Source organism: Myxocyprinus asiaticus, chromosome 5 (genome assembly GCF_019703515.2).
Source record: "Myxocyprinus asiaticus isolate MX2 ecotype Aquarium Trade chromosome 5, UBuf_Myxa_2, whole genome shotgun sequence".
NCBI classification, from domain to species: domain Eukaryota; kingdom Metazoa; phylum Chordata; class Actinopteri; order Cypriniformes; family Catostomidae; genus Myxocyprinus; species Myxocyprinus asiaticus.
Genome location: NC_059348.1, coordinates 28,508,842 through 28,527,458, shown reverse-complemented (window position 1 = coordinate 28,527,458; position 18,617 = coordinate 28,508,842). Strand labels below are relative to the sequence as shown.

General features: G+C 38.4%; 1 protein-coding gene across 1 annotated transcript in view; it reads right to left on the bottom strand.

Annotated features, from left to right (window-relative positions):
• Positions 1–18,617, bottom strand: part of LOC127441515 (serine/threonine-protein phosphatase 2A regulatory subunit B'' subunit alpha-like) — a 152,200-nt gene that overhangs the window by 27,227 nt on the left and 106,356 nt on the right. The gene's annotated exons all lie outside the window — the stretch shown is intronic.

Below are 18,617 nucleotides of genomic sequence, written 5' to 3'. Positions count from 1 at the left end.
AAATCTGATGAAACCCAAACAAAGATGCTGTGAGACCTTATAGAGAGGCAGCCATCTTGACTTGGATGTCTGTAAGTTTCTAGTTATGTAAAGAACAAGGGTTCTTTATTTTGTAGAGACATTATAGAAAGTCAGTACAGGGCTCCAGACTAACTTTTGAGAGTTCTACAGTTGGTGGCAACAGCACCTCTTTTGGTAGCACCAGTGCGGGGTTTGGATTCACAATTCACAATTCTCCAAATTAGCAGAGTGTATCAATGGAATCAAAGATAGGATGGCAAGAAATTTCCTTCTACTCAATTCCGACAAAACAGAGCTACCAATGATTTCTAAAAATAAGCCGCTAAAATATAACTCTTGATGGATTTACTGTTACGTCATCTTCTTCAGCAAAGAAATTATATGTTATATTTGATACCAATCTGTCCTTTGAAAATCAAATTTCCAATGTTTGTAGAACAGCATTCGACATTACGACACATGCTCTCTGTTGCTGATGCCGAAAAATTAATTAATGTGTTCATGACCTCAAGACTAAATTATTGTAATGCATTACTGGGAGGATGTCCAGCAAGTTCAATAAATAAACTCCAATTGGTTCAAAATGCAGGTGCCAGAGTGCTGACTAGAACTAAGAAATATGATCATATTAGCCAAATTTTATCGTCATTACATTGACTACCTATTAAATTTCGTATTCATTTTAAAATTCTGTTAACTACATACAAAGCTTCGAATGGTCTAGCTCCACAGTACTTTCTGACACGCTATATTCTGTCATTTGTGTTCATTACGATCACAAAATTCTGGCTTGTTAATAATTCCAAGAATATCAAAATCCACAAAAGGAGGTAGATCCTTTTCATACTTGGCTCCTAAACTATGGAATAGTCTCCCTAACACTGTTTGGTATGCAGACACACTCACTCAGTTTAAGTCTAGACTAAAGACTCATCTATTTAGCCAGGTATACACCTAATTTATCCATCAACTTACAATTAGGCTGCTTCATATCAGCCTAAATATCCCAAGGTTACCAGAGCCTGCCAGATCCAGCTCCGTTCCTGCTTGTGTCGGACTCCAATGCTACGTGTCGCTGAGAGATGACGATAAACCACAGCCGGTGCTAGCCAGACATCACTTCAGTTTTCTGACTTCAGAGGATGAGCTGATGCCAACTCCAACTGTAAGACATCGGATACTTCATATGCCACTGCCTGAACCTTGGACTTAGGATGGACCCCACTGAACCTCATCCAAATGACCTGCAGGTTGAACTGCAATGCACCTCATCATTTATCTCTGCCTGCATCACCTTCGTCTATTGATGGACTATACTCTTGAAATGGAATCCATAGACTATAATTTAATTGCCAACAAAAGCCTTCATCAGCCAACTAACAAAAGTCAATGCATCTATGTGAACTTCTGCAGTTAATCCAGGATGAACTTCAAAGACATCAGTGTTTAAACTTACAGTTCATAAAAAAATATTTTCTTTTTCTTTTTAAAACACTGGACCTTAACGCTTACTTAATTTACAAATTTAAAACCATGACTTGCACTGCACACAAATAACTAATACTGGCATAATATTCATGATGTTAGCCAGAAGGGAACTGGCCCCCACAGTGAGCCTGGTTTCTCCCAAGGTTATTTTTCTCCATTAACCAACATCTTATGGAGTTTTGTGTTCCTTACCACAGTCGCCTTCGGCTTGCTCACTGGGTTTCTAAATACAATTATTGTTTATTTAATTTCTATACACATTTTACAATCATATTTAATCAAACTACTCAGTGATCACTGTAAGACACTGTAATTATTACAGTTTCATTTTCTGTTAATGCATGATTTCCTGTAAAGCTGCTTTGAAACGATATGTGTTGTGAAAAGCGCTATAAAAATACAAATGACTTGACTTAGATCTGCGGCCTATAAAATTAAAGACAGAAACTAATAATAAAAGTGATATTATTATTATATTACAAAAATAAGTGCAATTACCAATAATATTGCATATTTTGGCCCACTGAAATGCTCATTGGATGGTAAGGCATTGATTTTGAGTTGCTATGCAGATGTAAATTTACTGGCGAAACAGTAAGGTTATCTATAACATCTATAAAAGGTCAAACGTTCACACTAAATTAGACAAGGCTAAATTATTTTAACAGTGCGATTTTGGACTCCTTTCATCAGGATCATGTTGATTCAAGTTCAGTCATCTCTTGGAAATTTGAAAGCAAACAAAACCAGTTATTGTTTTTCTACAATCAGAGAGCATTAGAACGGAACAGATTTTACACAGAGAGAAAAAAAAGAAAAAGAAAAAAAGCTATATCCATAATTCACAAAGGTCCAGGCTTTAAAGCCCTTGATTCTATTTTCTATTTGCCCCTAAAAAATTACCATAGTTTTATTTTATTTTAATTATTAAAGTTTTAACAGTGTTTTTTTAACAACACCATGGTAACCTCAGGATGTAACATGATTTATATAAAACAAATGATGGCATTTGTTATAATGATAACCAGTACCCTAAACACAATTAAAAACTATTAATTTAAAATATAAACATTTATAAACTGCCACAGTTGCAATAAAAATACATTTTATACCCTCACTCCTATGTAGCATATTATAAATGTAATGCTATTCTGAGATGAGGGTTGGCGCTGTTTTGGTGGCACGAGGGGGACCTACACAATATTAGGCAGGTGGTTTCAATGTTGTGGCTGATCGTGTATATACTGTATATACACTCAACTCATTGTCATGTTCATGTAACCAGTTTGAGATGACTTTTTCTTTGTGACATGGTGCATTATCATGCTGGAAATAGCCATTAGAAAATGAGTAAATTGTGGCCTGTGGTCAGCAACAATAATCAAATACGCTGTGGCACTCAAGTGATGATTGATTGGTATTAATGGGCTCAAAGTGTGCCAAGAAAACATTCCCCACACCATTACACCACCAACACCGGCCGGTACTGTTGACACAAGGCAGGTTGGGTGCAAGGAGTCATGCTGTTGGCGCCAAATCCTGACCCTACCATCTGTGTGCCTCAGCAGAAATCGAGATTCATTAGACCAGGCTACATTTTTCCAGTCTTCAACTGTCCAGTTTTGGTGAGCCTGTGCCCACTGCAGCCTCAGCTTCACAGAAGTGGTCTTCTGCTGTTGTAGCTCATTCGCCTCAAGGTTTGACTTGTTGTGCATTCTGAGATTCTATTCTGCTCACTACATTTGTCCATAGAGGTCTGAGTTACCATAGCCTTTCTGTCAGCTCGAACCAGCCTGGCCATTCTCCGTTGACCTTCCTCATCAACAAGGCATTTCCGTCTGAGAACTGCCGCTCACTGGATGTTTTTTTTTTTGTGTGTGTGTTTTTGGCACCATTCTGAGTAAACTCTAGAGACTGTTATGTGTGAAAATCCCAGGAGATCAGCAGTTACAAAAATATTCAAACCAGCCCATCTGGCTCCAACAATCATGCCACGGTCGAAATCACTGACATTCATCACATTTTTACATTTCATTTAATCACATTTTTCCCTATTCTGATGGTTGATGTGAACATTAAGTGAAGCTCCTGACTCGTATCTGCATGATTTTATGCACTGCACTACTGCCACACTACTGGCTGATTACATAATCGCATGAAGTAGGTGTACAGGTGTTCTTAATTAAGTGCTCAGTGAGTGCTTACCATATGTGTGAAGATGCCGCCTTCTCAGTTTGTATAATATCTTTTTCAGTTTTTAGTTGCATTATGCTTACATGTCGTCAACATTTTGGTGAGTAAAACAAAAATTTACTAGCCAATGGCTATTCTTTCTCCAATGTGTCCATAGAGGGTTGGTCTCACCTATAAAATTTTAAATAATTCTATTCCAAAGAATTTGGCTTACTACTTCAACTTAAAAGATAATCACAAATATGTCACAAAGGGTAGTAATACAAATATTTATTTGGGAAAAATACCTTTTTATGCACAAGCACAATTGTCTGGAATAAATTATCAGTGTCTTTAAAATATATACAGGCTAAGAGGTTTTAGAATGGCCGTAAAATGATTTTTCTTTTCCAATTGATTGAAGATTTTTTGTGAGATTTCAGCTTAATATATTTTAGTTTTTTAGCTTAGTATGTTTTATTTGGCCTCTTTAACCTATGCTCCCATCTTTTTAATTACATAAGAGTACCACAATGGAAATAAGCCATTGGCTTTATTGTGTTGTTTTATCCTCTACAGTCTTTTTTCTTTCTTGTTTTGCATGGTGCTTTATATTATCAATCTTGTACATTCTTTAAAAACTTGTCAAATAAATTACTACTCAACATCTTATTCTGAGTTACATAATGATGCATAGTAACAGATCAACACTATCATATTAGCCATTCACACAGTATTAAAGCAAACTGATGCTCATAGCACATAAACCTGTCTCTACACATATAACTCTTCTATATCAGGTTGAACTCAAACAGTGCAGTCGGATTGACTGGGGGCAGATGGCAGAGGCCGTCTATCTTTCTTCACTGCTGAGCAGAAAGAGAGACACCAGTACTGGACAGCATATCTCATCCTCACCCCACCTTCTCTCGCTTGCTTTGACGCAGGAGCTACTGCCATGTGTGTAAAATGATCCCCAAAGATAAAGCTTCTAATTTGCAGTTTATTTCTGCAGCAGGCACTGGGCAGACTTTAAAAACACATCCAAATACCCCACCCCCACCACACACACTCAAACATCCACTTGCCCACTTCAACATACACCACTGTTTCAATCTGAGTGCTTGAAAATAGCAGTGCCAAATGCCATCACCATAGCGATAACCCTTTATCTGGACTTATGCTTGCCTCTGTGGAATGTGGGGGCATGAAAGAGGCCTTATTTCCTTACACTCACTCGACAGTGCGCTGAATTGAGGAAGTGAATTTTAGTAGGGCCTATTCTATTCCAGGCTAAATTTCCTCTAAGAAAAGCCACAGAGTGGAGCCACTGAAAGAAGAACCGTTACATTTCAGCTCACAAAGACAGGGCCATGGAGGATGGAAAGAGTTTTCAAAAGCCAGAATATTAAAAGTGAACTTAAAATTCAGCTAGACAGCTCTGACTTCCAGCATTTACACTTCTCATGTTTAAGCAATGCATAACATATTTTGACAGTGTCAGTTCCAGTAATTTTTTGACAATGTTTCCATCTGTCATTTACATATAATTATAAGATTATAAAAATATCACTAATAATATTATATAAGTCATACTTAATATATATTTGAATAAATTAGTAAAAGAATACCCAAAAGTTATTGTATTTTTTTTAATGTAAAATTTAATTTTCATTCAAAATGTAAAACAAAGAAAAATTATGATGCTTAAACTTTCAAAAAATACACTCAAATTGTTATGCAGATATTACAATATATAATGAAAAGGTTTCTATTAAATTACAAAAGAATGGAAAATAGATGTTTTTTCACATGCGGTCTCAGACTTTTGGACCCCACTACAACTATAAAGATGTTATTAGTTATAATATTTTATATCTAGTTTATATGATTAGTTGTAAACATATATATGGAATTAACAATATATCATTATAATACATTAAAATGCCAGCATTTAATTTTATGAAAGAATTATCGAAGTCTGTTCCTTGGAAAGTAGTGAAACAGCACAGATATTTGTAATGTGAATAAGCTGACGGCACAGTGGTATGATACGTAACTGCATGACTTTTATGCTCCAACTTAGTTCAGCACGTGTAAAGTGTGGTGACATGAAAATGCAGTATTATTGCAACTGATTTGTGGTGGCCTTGTGTTTGTGGCTCTTGCTCAATGTAATCTCCACATGCTGTTGTTTACCACTTTGCTGCCATCTATTTCAGGGCAGGTCAGGGCACTTTGAGGTGCTGGCCTGACACCTGCTCACGTTTTTAGACCCAAATAAGCTGCGAGCTTGACAACAGAATGTACAGTGGCACTGTGATCTTTCTGTAAAGCTGTCTTTTCACTACTAAGCTAAAGCAGCTCTGATGTGGCTCTGTGCCACTTCAAAAAGTCTTTGTAAAGAGGTAAAACTGCAGCATATATAAAATATATAGGCCTCTTGCTTGCTGAGTGGCCACCTCAAACACACTGCAAATAACTCACTTATTTCTCAGATTTTACATCTACTTGTTAAATTTTCCTCAAGTGGCAAAATGTTGTTTTCTTGCTGTTGTATTAGGATGGTACATCACAAATCTTCAGTTGCACGAAAAAACTGTATCCAAGCAGTATCCACTGCTTGCACTCTGAAAGAAATTATCAGTCCCATTTACAAATAGAAAAGAAACAGATATAGATACAGATATGGGTGTAACTTTACTGCAAGGTCCATGAAGACACGAGAACATACTGCTATGGAGCTGAGGCCTCTGCACTCACAGTCTGCACCAGCAGATGGTGGTATGGGCTTATACAGCACATGATATGCTGAAGTTACAGTATTACAAAGGTATGATGGATGAATTCAAATCTATGGGCAACATTTTTAAAATCTATTATTTGAACTTAGTTGTCACTTTATTGCCACAAAATAGTAGTTGTGGAAGATTCAAAGTCACATTCATACAGTTTGAAGTGGTTAAAGACAGGTCTCAAAGAATGAAAGCTATGACAGCTGTTCAATCAAGATATTCCTGCTATTAATCAAACTATATGACAAGAGTATTACCTGGACTGAGCACGAAGGCTTTGAAATCTGACTAGTTTTTGCCACCATATACAGTTGTTGTCATTAGTGTCACACTTAAAGCAGTTGTCAGACTTGTTAAAACCATTCTTAGCAATGCCATTTACCACCCAGGTTGACACAAGGTCAGGATTCCGGAAATTCTGAAAAGTCTTGTCTGGCTCACAGCCTGTCAGTTTTTCAACTTCACTGTATATGTCACATTGTGTGAAACAGTTTGAGGTCAGGAATTTCATAGATCAACTAAGACAGAGGAAAATACTTCAAGCACCCCATGCCTATGGGCAGGACTTTTATGGGGCAGAGTAAGCAGTGGCAAGGATCTGAGAGTTTTTACATGAAGTGTCAAGTATCTCATTTCCTGCCCCTGTGCACTCTAGACTGGGGATATGGTCTAGTAAGTGCAATAAATAAGGCCTATGGCAAGTGAGGTTTCAAGGCAGATGGAATCTTTGACAAGCATGCAGGTTTCATTGGCTGACACATCCCAAATACCCTAGACTGCACTGGATCATAGGTGAAAATATGGTGAGTAACAGCAACAAATGTGGCTTATCGAGAAAGGCCTTGTAATGCCAAGGGGACATTTGTCTTTTTCCATACATATTATGCTGTGTATATACAATGTAGTTTATCTTGTGTGGTCTCTCTGAAACACTAGATGGCAGACATTGATCCCTGGATGAAAATTCCTCAACTCCAGTAGAGTCTCAACAACACTCAAAGACTTCTGAGATTCCACATGCTTTTGAACTTTATGAAGTGGACTTAAAGGCAGGGTTCCCCCCAAAATTAAACTTCTGTCACTATTTACTCACTCCTCATGTGGTTCCAAACCTGCTTGACTTTCTTTCTTCAGTTGAACACAAAAATAGACATTAGGCAGAATGTTAGCCTCAGTCACAATTCACATTCATTGCATCTTTTTTTCCATTTGAAAGTGAATGGTGACTGATGCTAACATTCTGCCTAACAATTTCAGTTATATGGACTTGGAACAACATGAGGATGAGTAAATGATGACATAATTTTCTGTTTTGTGTGAACTATCTGTTTAACATCTGTAGAACTTTTCCATGACCAAATAGTAAAAGAGTCAGATTTACTGTAAATGTGTGTGGATATTGGATGCCACAGACTCACATACAGCCACAGACTTACATACAGCACTCACTACTTCCAAAGCTGAGACAAAATAAATGATCCATGCTTAAATGAATTTTTCTCTCTTCAGGTCTAGCTAGTCATTATACAAGGATTAAAAGCCTGGGAACACATGATGCTTCATGCCTTGTAGTGGCTGCCTCACTGCAAACACTCTCCGATCAGATAATCCAGTTATAGTCGGCAAGAAAAAATGTCAGCTGAAGATCTTACTTTCCTTCCCCTTTTCTCTTGAGCTCTTTTCTTCCCCTCTACTCCTGACACACTCACTCCCGCCAGCAGAACCAGCTGCAAAAACACACCCAGTAAAGGCATCATAGTGACATGGTCTCTCAAAAACACTATGGCAAAACACTAATGACAGAGACAAAACACTGCCAAAATCTAAGGCTTCCCTCCAAACTTATTCCCTATTCTTGAAAAGTTGCCAACTCTACAGGTGCTGTAGTTTTGAGATCTCTCTTGTAACAGGATCCCTACAAGCTGTGGAAAGAGTTGGCAATTGTTTTATTTGTTGTGAAAATATACAGACCAAGCTGAAATGAACCTAGTCTTTCAAAACTTATTTAATCATTACATTGCAAGCAGTAATGCAGGTAACCAACAGGCCAAATGGTTACTGTTGCTGAATTGTGACTCTAAAGTTCTGGGCTTGTTGACACATTTATGGTTTCTTTTTCCATTGAGATTCAGCAAAATCAGAATTAGAATGGGCTGATGGGCAAGAGAACAAAACAGGACAGCTGTTACTCACTGTGCTCAGAATCGTTTGGCCTGATAATGATAAAGCGACTAATGACAACTGCCATTTTGCAAAGGCTAAATGCAGTAACTATGTATTTTGTCAAAATTGAGACTGTGGACTGTGTTTAGATTATACTGTCCTGTGACAGACAGGTTTGACTTAACTATGCTCAGATTCAGAGAAAACAAAGTGTGAGAATTGCAGTAACAACACAACCCACACTTCTTTTCTCTTTTTTTCCCCTGGAGGTTCAGTGTTAGTGTAGTTACTGCCTTTTGATTTTACAGAACAGAAAACAAATGCTGCTGCCTCAAGCCATTAGTGAGCTGGTAAATATCAGCCATTAACACTGTTCAATGAAAATTCAATTTTTCTGCATTCAGCAGGCCTTTATTCATTGTCCCTTAATAAGCACTTATGCTGAACTTTGGGCATTAAAAGTGACACTGCTCTGATTACTCAAATGCAGGGCACATGGGTAGTCTGGAAGGTTTTGTAACTTTCTCAGTGTGAGTTCTGTCTTTCTCTCAGTTCACAGTATAATGGGTAATCTCTGGGATGAAAACTTCAAGACAGCATGTCAAAATAAGGGGATCTGCCTGTCTATTGGACATGTATCTCTGGCATTCGGACAGAACTGTATCATTACAGTATCTATCAATCATGTAAACAGACTAAATAATCACAATTTGATTTTTTAAGAATTAGGCCTGGGCTCCAGACTGCGACTAAATGGTTGCATTTTGCGACCATTTTTCCTAACAGTGTCATTAAATTTTGCAAGAGATCGCACTGGTGCGACTACAAAGTTGTCCGACTCTCTGATTGTGCGCTGTCGTTTTTTGTTGCGCATGAGAAATATCAAATGGCAAATGTTCCAAAAGCAAAAGGAAACAGCTCTACCTGGATCAGTCAGCGCAGCTCAAGGCTCAATGGACAGATCAGAGCAGAGATGTGCATTTACACACGGACCAGTCTCGAGCGCTCAGCCACGCAGATCATCATAAACAGGGCTGGGTCACGGATTCGGCATTGATTATTTGTTTAAAACCTCAATGAAAACCCATAATGTCGATGATTAAACTAGTTTAAAATCATATTAAACGGTCCCAGTATTCTAAACAGCACTGAAAAGGAATAAAGGAGAAATCTGTACCATGAACAGAAATTGTAAGGCTTTCAATCCACACATCACAGATATAAAAAAATGTGTGTGTGATTGTGTACTTGTCCCCTTGAGGTTTGTCGTAGAATGTGTGTCCATACGCAGCTTCAGTGAAAAAATTAGGTACGTTCAATAAACAGACTGTTTCAACTGACTGTTGTAACATCTGCATTAATTGTCATTTATAATAATAAATTATAATGCAAACAACTCAGGTGCTGGTGCGACCATCTGACGAACTTGGTGGCACCAGTGCTACTGCTCTCAAATGTTAGTCTGGAGCCCTGCAGGCTCACTGCATATAAATGTAAAACCTTCATGGAACTATTATGCAGTTCTCAATAATTTTAAGGCTTTGATCACAGCCATGTATTGTTTTTGGCAAGTCTGCTGCAAAGTAAGAGTTTAGCTTTGCTGAACACTGCTCTAAAACAGTATTTCCCAACCTTTTTTCTGCCACGGCACACTTTTTACGACTAAAAAATTCTATGGCACACCACTATCCCACATAGGCTAACCATCATCAATATCTTTCCTTTTCAAGAACTTGTCCATGTTTTCTGTCCGTCTTAGTAACGTGTTTACTTGTAATGTCTGAAATTCGGCTATACAAAAAAACAAACAAAAAAACAAATCACATAGGTAGGCTACGCTGTGTGAGGTCACAGGTGGCAAGAGCGCTAAATTAGTAATGAAAAAACAACAAATTTGCTTCTCTTTTAATTTGTAGATTTGTTCTTGCAATGCCACAACAAATTACAGGGATGCAAACTCATGAAGGGCGAAAAAGTAAGACAATCTCTGGTCCATGAAATTTCTTTCTGGGGATATTTTTTTTTAAATAATAAACTAAAAGCACCAATTCCAGCTATTTTAGTGATTCAAGTTTATTCAAGTTTACAATTGTGCAGAATTAGCTGCAAAATAAAGAGTATTTTGGTGAGGCTTGCTTCTGTTTCACAAATTTGTTCAATTTTATTATCTGATTAGTTCAGTACCCCTTCTGGAAATGTCACTAGGTGGTGACAAATGAGTGTCTTATGTGCTATGAGTGAGTCAGTGAATCATTTTGAGTTGTTCATGACCGAAATCTACCAAGAGATTTTATAGTGTTTAAGCATTAAAAGAACAAAGCAGATCTATAGTCTTCCTTCAGTCTGAGCATTATTTTTCATCCAAAAAGACAACAATAATAGTCTAATAATAGTGAGTTTCAATAACGTCCTTCTCCTTTATTAAAACTTGCATGGCTACAAATCTACTGACTTCAGTATAAGAATTATAAATACAAAGCAGATCTATGGTATAATTTTCCTACAGAAGCCTATTTAAACTGCTGAGCATGGATTTTATCAGTAAAGACCACAATAATAGACAAATAATAATAATTTCAATAATGTTCTTTTGTCATTGTAAAGCACATTTCACATGAGTTGAGTCGAGGCGTCAACTCTCCGTTCAACGCCAGCGTCAAGCGCCGCACTGCCCTCCACATGAAAGAGTTGCAGAAAGCGTCACAGAGGGGCGATTTTACGAGTTTGCCACATAAAAAAGTGGGAGGTGTGCACAATAAACATTGAAAACATGTATTTGGAAGAGAGAAAAAAAGCTTGCAGTTGCTTTGATAGCAGAAAGTAATAAAAGGACTCATTTATGGTTAGGTCTAAGCGTTTTCTTGGTGAATTTAAATTAGTTCAATAACTGGGGTCTCTGATATTCGTAAACGATAAGGTAATATTTAATTAAAAGACATTATGAGACATTCAATGTCTCTTCGCAAATTTGGACAGTTTTTAAATATTTCTTGTTGCTTAGTACTCTCAAAGACATTTTTGGTGAAGCAAAAACGTGTGTGTGAAAAACACTTTGGTGTAAAGTGGCGTCACTTCATAGACTTCAATGTATTCTGCAGCGCTGACGCGAGTCATGTGAAAGACGCTTAACGCGTTATAAATATCACTCACTTTTGCACATTAATCATTGCTCTTCACAATCACAAAAGTGACTGATTATGGTTTCAAAACAGCGAGGAGTTTGGATCCCTGAAATTATAAAAAAAAAATGTCATGCATTTATTTATTTTGTGGAATTTGATAATTTTCCACAGCACACCTGACAATCTTTCACGGCACACTCTTGTGTCACGGCACAGTGGTTGGGAAACCCTGCTCTAATATACAGTACACTGGCTATTTGTAATGCTTTTTCTAACAAATATAAAATCTTACATTTAAACATTTTTACTTGGGCAGTTTTAAAAAAGATTGTACGTTTGAAGGGTGTGTAAACCTTATGTAGTTTGTTAAAATGACAGACAGTTAAATATTATAATAAAAACATTTATCACTAATTCAATACAAAATTCACTTAAAATAGTAGGCCTCACTTATGTCTTTGTATAAACAAACCATATTCACACTAACTCTCTTTTTCCCACTAAAAGATTGCTAAAATCATTGCTCTGAAAATGTATTTAAAAAATAAAGAAAAAAGACTCTACAACTGTATTTCCAGTCGCATTAACTGGAGTCATCCTACATCTATCCCATGAAGCTATTCACCCAAATACAAAACACATAGTTTGAGACTATGAATGAGCATGTGAACAGTTCCACTTTTGAAAAAATAGGAAGCCACTGTTCGTGATACATCACTGATGGTCACGGTACAGGAGGTAACACAGAGCTGCTGTTTTTCTTCAGCCAAATCATCATGCCAGCTCATGTACTTAAGCAGCCCCGGACACAAATGGAGGTTTAAGTACCGTGTTAGCACATCCCTTACTAAATCCTGAGAAAATATTCTCAAGGGCTGGTAGTAAAACATTATGAAATTACCCGGAGGTCTCTATCAGTCCTTTAACTGATACACACTGCTTATCTTTTGTTTGAGGCCGGATGTTGTTCTGTTACTATGTAGTTTCATATTGTTTCAAACCAGAGGTATAGCCTCTGCCATTGCTTTTTTGTATTGGAAACCATTCACAAATAGCAACAGGCAGCGATTCACAGAAGGGTGTTGTGTGTAAGTGGGTTTCTTGGCTTAAGCCTGGGCTGTGATTTCATTTCCTCTCGATGCGGGGCAGCCGTGCTGGTGATGTAATTCCCAGTTAACCATATGCAAACACTTCTAGCATATAAGAAGGTGGACAAAAAGGCATCCTCACTCGCCACTCACTATGCATTTTATTTCTCCGTTGTCCATTTTTATTCTGTCCTTTAAGGAGTGCGCAAAGAACAACTGTTGTCACTTGAGACTCGAGTAATTCTGATGGTCATATACTGAAAATGTTAGTTGTGAATTCCCATTTGTGTCATTCTCATTAACATAATTCAAATGTTTTTTCCCTTAGTTTTTCACTTTGTCTTACTGTTTCTTGTTTCTCATGTATTTTTCTCTCCTCTAGGTCTCCAGTTGCTGTTGGTTTCATGCTAAGAGCAGGTGCCCTAATTGTAGTGGTCTGTCTCATGCTTGCTCATTCCCTTGCTCAACACAAGAAAACGTCACTCTGATGTTTATCTGTGCACCACCAAATCGTTGCTCTGTGGCCATTTTACCCTCATTTCAGAGGTTAAAGCCTATGTTATCTTTGAATGTCCGTGTGTTTCTGAATAACGCTGAGGATTATATCACGTTTAAAAGATGCAAATTACAGAAGTAGCTAAAACGGCAATATGTTGTTAATTACGGCAAGATATTTTAATTACAGTACAGTATGAACTATGTACATATGTTCATGTGATTGTTTACTTGGCACAGTCGAAAACAGCAATATAACATAAATAAGGCAACACGCAAGAGGGCTGTAAGCAAGCTAACATGCGTGAAACAATGCAACGAGAGTCATAAATAACAGGCAGATAAATTTACAGTAATTTTAATGTAAAGTCAACATGAAACAATATTCTAAACCCATTTTACTTACATAATATGACTGAGTAAAACTGAATAATGAAGGCGAATAAATGTCGGACGGGACTTGATTTTCTCCATCAGAAATTAGCTGTGAAGTGTAGGCATTCTATACTAGAATGAAGCCAGAACGGAATACACATTTTCTCTCAAGAATCAGGCCAAGATTTATTTGAGCCTCTAAATGCTGGGAACTGAGAGGGTGGACAGGACGTGGAGGCTAAAAGTCAGGTTGCCATCAAGAGAATCTCTGTCTCCCAATGGGGTCAATTTTAATTTTCACATGGACTTAGGTATGTAAAGAATTCTAACAATTTCTCATAAAAAATACAACCGAATCACATGAAACAGCCCAGCCATCAAATACATCTAAGTAACAGAGCTTTACAGGATCCTCTGAAATGAGGCCTTAGGATAAGGAGGTTAAATGGCCTCGAAGCAACATTTTTGTGGTGCACGGATAAACATTATTTTGTGAGACTGGACTGTTCTCACTCACACAGAATTCAGGCCTTTTTTTAACCATGACCATACTCAAGTAAAATACAGGGGCACTCAAGAGTTCTTCTTCACATAATTGGCCTCTAAGAGAAGTTTCAACAGAGGTGTTGAGTCAACTTGCTCTCAATGAATTTACTCAGGCTAGTGGTGACCCACTGTGGTGCTTCTGTGGCTCGGAGTATGACTCGCTGGCCAGAGCTCTTGGAAGAGATCCTCTTGATTTATATTGACTGTAACACTCCTATTGCCAAGCAGGGGTTCCCTGTCACCATGGAGATTAATGGCACTTCCTGACAGGTGCAGTGAAGGACATATTGCCTTGTCTGCACCATGTGGTCACACCAATAGGGCAAGGTCTCCAATCCCTATGGAGCAGGCAGTAACTAGCCATGTTTTACATGCAGGCCTCAAATCTAAGTCTCCGCAATGAAGCCATACATTACAGACCTTTGCATTTCAATTATCTCCACAAGCTCCAGACCTAAATGAACTCTTTGGTTCATAGCTTTAACCATGAAGAACATGTAAAACCCAGAAATAGAGAGAAGTGGTAAATAAGAAACCTCAAGAGACAAATACTAGCCCCAGCATCCAGAGCAAGAGATTACCTAGTCAGCACTGTGACAGAAGTAAGGAGGTCAACCTGATTGACCTTCCTCTTTCAACCTCAACTGCTGTTTGGTCTAGCAATGAGCCATGAGGCACAAACAAAGACTACAATCAGGTCTGCAGCAATGCACAACAGTAACTGTTAGATCTGGAGTCAATTCCACAGATGCAGAGATGCTGACAGATGGGCCACATCTTGATCCATTTAGTGCTTTTGTGTTTGTGATGACATACACAGGAACTAAATGAGATAAAACAAGGAAAACACAGGCCAGCTGAGCACTAGGGTGCATTTGGGGCATTGTAGGTGCACCGTGTTGAAGATCAGCAGCTATATGGAACAAACCCCTTAAGGCTTATGTGGAATTGTTTTGATGTAAAAACTCTTTCTCATAAACCAGCTTAATATAAAAGAGTAATTTATAAGCCATCTGTAGGTTGATTTTACCTAAAAGTACAACACTGTGGCGCTATCAAAATATTTATCTGTTTATTTGAGCAGCCCTAACCAGCAAAATGACCAATGGTATGAGTTTGGGGCAGGACTATCTGTTTGTACATCCAATGGAAGACAGGGGAGTGATGTTTTTTACAATGCCATTTGGTGACGATAGTGGTGCAGGAATTCCCCTAGCAACACTATACTTACAATTATAACTAAGGGTTTTCTTAACATAATGGGGTTGTTTGCAACTGGGCCTAAACCCTCTTTCCCAGATTCCCACTGAAAACAGCAAACAGGTCTGACACAACTGTTTAGAGTGTCCAACATTTCTGCACCCTTGATTATCTCTTTGACTGGCAGCTTTGTGTTTAAATGGGGTAGTGGGCAGGGCTCTTGGCGTAGCGCTCTTATTTTTATTGCTCCCTCAGGTGCCTGAGAACGGATCGGGTTAGCAGAAAGCTATTCCCAAACTTAGTTGTGACTCCCGCGGCAACACTGGGTCCGCTTTCCCTCTGGCGACAGCCAGTCTCTTAGCGGAATGGAATAGTAGGCGGGAAGTAAACTGACTTAGTCCTTCTGATACCTTTGTCTGGGGATGACAAGGAGGAGGAGGAGTGCCCTGGGCAAATCAACACCATTAACATTGCCTGTGCCAAAATCCCTGCTGTCTGCTCTTGCTATGACCTACCAGTGCTCTCGAAAAAGGACTGTGTGTCCACCACACCAATTGCATGGCTACAGCAACACAGCCTGATCCCAAAATAACATGTAGACAAATGAGAGACTGTTCCTGGGTGATGTGCATTTTATAAAAACATGCATGTTTTCTATCTAAACATCTAACTCTCATATCTTTGAAATAAGCTAATCTTCAAAGGATTACAAGCATACTTCAAGCTTGTACTAATTCCACCTTGTTCTTCTAGATCAAACCCCTAGGCAGTTATTGCACTAGCAATCCAAGAAATCCTCTACACTTTAAAGCATTATAGCAATGAAGTGTGCTCTCTTAGTTGGAGAGATATGCAACAGACTTGGGCTAAATGCAGTGGCATCATTCACACCATGAGGAAGCAAAAACACTCTGGTCTAATTGACTTCTTATTCACAAAACCTGAATCACATTGGTGTGTATTTGTATGTGACTCGTCCACCTTAAGGGTTTTCAGTTATGCACTGAGCAGGTACAGAAATAGAATTGTAGGAGGAGCTCCATTATTAAGGGGGTTCCACTCTTGACAGATGTCATGGCAACGTCATAAATAGCATGCTCTAGATAGAAGCTGAACTGGTATTGGTTTACAAATCCAGGAAAATAAACATGTGAGGATTTACCATGGAGAAAAATGAAAAGTGGGTTGGAGAGATGTACAACAGAGGACATGGGGGGGGGGGTGGTGCTAGATTTGAAATGTCAAAAGCATCTCTCTGTATTATTCTTGAGAAAGGTCATTTTTAACCATTCAAATGCATAGGTCATGAATATGAATTCAGTTCTCCGTCAGTGACCAATACCCTTGAACTTTTTGTTTGCAACATGCATCTTTAGGGGAGAGTTTCTATATCTATGGACAGCTGGGCTGGTGTTCATTTGAAACAGACGCGGTACTGCCACTGGGATTTCCCACATACAAATGTGAATCAAGTCCAAGGAATAACAGTTATCATGACTACAAAAGCACATTTATGTACATTATTGATGCAGAGTACAAACATAAACAGCTCAGTATTCATTTGCACATTAAATTACATATAAAAAATTATCTCTGTGTATTTGTGGATTGTAAAAAAATAGTAGCATTTATACAGGTGCATCTCAATAAATTAGAATGTCGTGGAAAAGTTCATTTATTTCAGTAATTCAACTCAAACTGTGAAACTCGTGTATTAAATAAATTCAGTGCACACAGACTGAAGTAGTTTAAGTCTTTGGTTCTTTTAATTGTGATAATTTTGGCTCACATTTAACAAAAACCCACCAATTCACTATCTCAAAAAATTAGAATACATCATAAGACCAATAAAAAAAAACATTTTTAGTGAATTGTTGGCCTTCTGGAAAGTATGTTCATTTACTGTATATGTACTCAACACTTGGTAGGGGCTCCTTTTGCTTTAATTACTGCCTCAATTCGGCGTGGCATGGAGGTGATCAGTTTGTGGCACTGCTGAGGTGGTATGGAAGCCCAGGTTTCTTTGACAGTGGCCTTCAGCTCATCTGCATTTTTTGGTCTCTTGTTTCTCATTTTCCTCTTGACAATACCCCATAGATTCTCTATGGGGTTCAGGTCTGGTGAGTTTGCTGGCCAGTCAAGCAAACCAAAACCTTGGTCATTTAACCAACTTTTGGTGCTTTTGGCAGTGTGGGCAGGTGCCAAATCCTGCTGGAAAATGAAATCAGCATCTTTAAAAAGCTGGTCAGCAGAAGGAAGCATGAAGTGCTCCAAAATTTCTTGGTAAACGGGTGCAGTGACTTTGGTTTTCAAAAAACACAATGGACCAACACCAGCAGATGACATTGCACCCCAAATCATCACAGACTGTGGAAACTTAACACTGGACTTCAAGCAACTTGGGCTATGAGCTTCTCCACCCTTCCTCCAGACTCTAGGACCTTGGTTTCCAAATGAAATACGAAACTTGCTCTCATCTGAAAAGAGGACTTTGGACCACTGGGCAACAGTCCAGTTCTTCTTCTCCTTAGCCCAGGTAAGACGCCTCTGACATTGTCTGTGGTTCAGGAGTGACTTAACAAGAGGAATACGACAACTGTAGCCAAATTCCTTGACACGTCTGTGTGTGGTGGCTCTTGATGCCTTGACCCCAGCCTCAGTCCATTCCTTGTGAAGTTCACCCAAATTCTTAAATCGATTTTGCTTGACAATCATAAGGCTGCGGTTCTCTCGGTTGGTTGTGCACCTTTTTCTTCCACACTTTTTCCTTCCACTCAACTTTCTGTTAACATGCTTGGATACAGCACTCTGTGAACAGCCAGCTTCTTTGGCAATGAATGTTTGTGGCTTACCCTCCTTGTGAAGGGTGTCAATGATTGTCTTCTGGACAACTGTCAGATCAGCAGTCTTCCCCATGATTGTGTAGCCTAGTGAACCAAACTGAGAGACCATTTTGAAGGCTCAGGAAACCTTTGCAAGTGTTTTGAGTTGATTAGCTGATTGGCATGTCACCATATTCTAATTTTTTGAGATAGTGAATTGGTGGGTTTTTGTTAAATGTGAGCCAAAATCATCACAATTAAAAGAACCAAAGACTTAAACTACTTCAGTCTGTGTGCATTGAATTTATTTAATACACGAGTTTCACAATT